Source organism: Octopus bimaculoides, chromosome 5 (assembly GCF_001194135.2).
Source record: "Octopus bimaculoides isolate UCB-OBI-ISO-001 chromosome 5, ASM119413v2, whole genome shotgun sequence".
Lineage (NCBI taxonomy): Eukaryota > Metazoa > Mollusca > Cephalopoda > Octopoda > Octopodidae > Octopus > Octopus bimaculoides.
The window spans coordinates 42578189-42582271 of NC_068985.1; positions in this window are offsets into that span (position 1 = coordinate 42578189).

Sequence of the window (4083 nt, forward strand, 5' to 3'; positions counted from 1 at the left end):
CAAAAAAAAACAATTTTACAAAATATTTCTGTTCCTCTAAAAACATAAGATCTCGTTCCTAGAAAAAAAAAACGAAAATGTAATATCACCATATCATGGCGTAGTAGTAGTAGTAGTAGTAGTAGTAGTAGTAGTAGTAGTAGTAGTAGTAGTAGTAGTAGTAGTAGTAGTAGTAGTAGATGGGTCGTGCAGATTCTGATTCTAATACTGATTATAACACTAGGCAACAAATTTCAATTGTTTATTTATTTATTTATTTTTGTTACAGACTCGTAAACTACTGATCCTACCAAATTTCTGATGATAATTTCAATTCTGATATCTAAATTTCTCTATCACATCCAGATTTTATGTAACCGGAAACCCCTATTTTTCATTTTTTTTTCTCACCTGCTTCTATTACTAAAGCCGTCTAAGCTACTTTTCTGTGCCTCGTTTTATGTTAAGCATACTTAAATAATTAGTCAACAGGGATTAAGGTTTTTTCATTGCCGTTGTGCAGTAATATTGCTTTAAGGCTAGGTTTACTAGAGTCAAAGTACAGTCTCCACTCTTTTGGCAGTGGAAGGGTGTGGCTTAGTGGTTAGGTGTTAGGCTCATAATCGTAAGACTGTGGTTTCGATTCCTGGACTGAGCGACGCGTTGTGTTCTTGAGCGAAACACGTCATTACACGTTGCTGGCGTATATATTCCCCACCTGGAGTCCCGTCCAGATGCGGAATATATATGCCGGGAAACCGGCCCTTCTGAGTCGGTATGATTCGAGAAGGAAACTTAACCTAACTTTTCCTTATTCTTTTGAATCAAAGCGAAGGCCAATACTTTCCATCAGGCCACTAGCGTAGCTGTGGGGGCGGTGGTAGGGGCGGCATTTTTCATCCTGTTGTAGGCTATTGCTGTAACAATATGTGTTTTCTGTGGGGTCCGGGGGCGACAAACGGAAGGGCCGCCCCGGGTGGCACACACTCTAGCTACGCTAGTGCATCAGGCCACTGATACCGTGGCAGAATCAAACGTTTTCCTATTGTAAGTAAAATGATAAAAACTCCAAATGGCGATGACGAAAATAGGAAACTTTGGTATTTGGCTGAAGAAAATTCCATTCTTGAAATCTGGAACCAAGTAACTCTGCCTTTTCTTTTGGTAATTCCAAATCGCGTACTAAGTCATTTAACCCTGCTTGACTTAACAAATATGGGAAACTAGTTGCATCTGGAATATATACCCAATTTTCTCAATTTCTACATCACTAGCAGAATCTTTAGATGAACTACTCTCTGTTGTTGTTGCTGGTGGAACTAGTAGTAGACTTGTTTCATCATGTGGTACTGGTTTTATTGCTGATTCGCAGTTTGGGTACATGATTTTTGATTTGTCTTTTTTTGTGAAACCAGCAACTTTTGGCAAACAAGAATAACAATCTTTGAAGTGATTTTTCGGCTGACGCCAGACCATGGGGACTGAGAACGGCATAGCCTTTCTTTTACTATTCATCAAAGCTATTAATATTGCATTGCACTGTGCATAGTAAATATGTGGTACCCAGTACTTCTCTTGCTCTCCTAGCTTACGGTCAAAATAATACCTGTAGGCAAGTCTAATCTTTGTTGTTATGTTTCTACGTTGTGGCTTAGGTGTATATTGTCCACAGATATAGCAGAAGTTGTCTGGGTGGCTTACACAAACACGTCCATTTGATTGCATCTTAATTACTATACAATATCTGGGGGTAAAACGTAGAAAGTAATAATTACGATATACAAAATAAAAAGAAATACATTATACACTATAGTACAAAACAAATGCTATAAAAACACACAAGTTGTTACAGCCCGTTACTTCTTTACCAGCAGAGAACTTCAACAATTGCTCTACTTGACTGTTATGCAACGACTGACCATTGGGTCGTTACTATGCTCTTGACTCAGTATTGCTAACTCCGGATAAATTTTAGTGATCAAAATCGTTAGAATTTGTATATAGTTGGCAAGCGAAAATTGCTTTAAACTTGAAAAGTATGTTTCCTATTACTGGCATTAAGCCGATTAATACCAAAATCTAGACGTGGTAGGAAATTTTATTAAGTGATTTGTATTTTACACAAAATCTAAGCGTGATAGAAAAAATTATAGATTTGAAATCAGTACTGCAAAATTAGCGAGGAACACCTATTTGGTCTTCTGTAACAAAATCTTTGTTGCCTAGTGTAATATATGACAGTAAAAGGTTTAGTCAAGTTTAGACGCCGTCTTATTATTTATTACATCTGGCAAGTAAGATTTAGTAACATATCTGCAAGGTCTTGCTGTAGCTAGTGTTCTTGTGATTATTGTTATTGCAACTGTTGTTATTGTTGTTGTTTAGCTTCATTTCAGTCCTGATCCAGCAAAATTTGCTGTGGAGTTCGTCTCTAAAACGCAATTCATCGAAAAAGCATCGCTGGTTATTTAAAGAAAAAAAGCCTTGAAAAACACTGGTATAGATGATATCTGACTGAAATTGAAAAATTTTTACATTTAAAAAACACGGCTTTCAAATTATTTAGAAAGGTCACAATTCAATCTTTGTATAAAGAAAATGTTGGCATTTCCATGATTTTCCTATCAATCAACAGCAATAAACATGCTAAGTATTTTTCTTTCTTTCACTTTATTTCAATTTACAGTGAGAAGTCTGTGGGGCTTAGTCTTAGATAAGGCAGGGAAACTGTATGTCAGCTGTATTAAAATTGAAATGGAGGATCCAGTTACTGACTTTTTAACATGAGACACAAATCGCAAATCTTGTTCTCTTAACGACGATACACTACTGAGAAATTCTTGTAGTCTGTGGCTTAAGTACAGACGTAATTATTAGTACTTCATACGTCACTCATACTTTCTTTACTCTCTCTCTCTCTCTCTCTCTCTCTCTCTCTCTGTGTTTTTCATTTCTCTCTCCCTCGCTCTCTTTCTCTCAATTTCTGTATGTATGTTTGTACATTCACACAGAAAAATCGTTAAATAATCCATACAAATAATAGTATAGAAGAAATAGATGAGGTTGAAAGCGCAGAGAGCATATATAAAGACTTATTTACATTATAATTGATTCGCTTAATCATACAAATGTGAAACAAGTTAAGTGTATTAATGTTAATATAAATTAATCTTCATACATACACACTGTGCATTTTCTACTTCATTTATTTCTTGTGTACACACACATGTGCGTGTGTATGTATGTGAGTGTGTCCACCACTCTGATTGGTTGGTATTGGCGCATTTTTGTCTCGTGTTCTATTTCGCGCCAGGGTGCAAACTAACCAATCGCAGCCTTCTGATGGTGTCACGTGGAACAGTTTTCTGAACCCCTGTTTGAGCCGATTATTTCTCTTAAATAGCTAGTTTGTCTGCGCTAAGTTTGTCTTTGGCCTTAGACCTTCTAAGGTCTAGCCACTGACCACAGAGCACCAGCCAGTTCCAGCGGCGACACACCACCGTTCAACTAACTTTTTACTACAAGCTTCTTCGTCGCTAGCGTCTAGACCGACGTCCCAACGTACACACCAAACCAGCAACGCTAACATAACTTTCTCCATACTGTTTGTGTGAATTGCCTCACCATGAAGAACGGCGAGTACACTCACACAGACATTCTAGTTAACAACCAATAAAACCTTACTTTTATACATCTGTACCGGTTGAGTCTCTCTCTTTCCTTGTTGGCACTTAACTCATTTTTACATCATTCCATCTTTTGTTTTATATATTTGTGTCGACCGTACGATGCGCTAAATAAGCCGTTCCTTCGTCACCATCTCCTGGTTGCACGGTCACTACAATAATATACATATATACACACACACACAAGTGAGTGGACGAACGAAAGAAAGTGATACTCAATATATTTGGTTGGTGTTACATAAACTTTTTAGCAACAGTTTGACTCGACCCCATATGACTTAAAGAGTCGTGGACGCTTAAGACAGAGCCCATCTCATTAGATATCAGAAGGAGATATCTGATGAGATGGGTCGGGCCTACGAGCCCACGTACGAAACTTGAAGTCATATTGGAGCGGAGTCAAACTGTTTTATATATA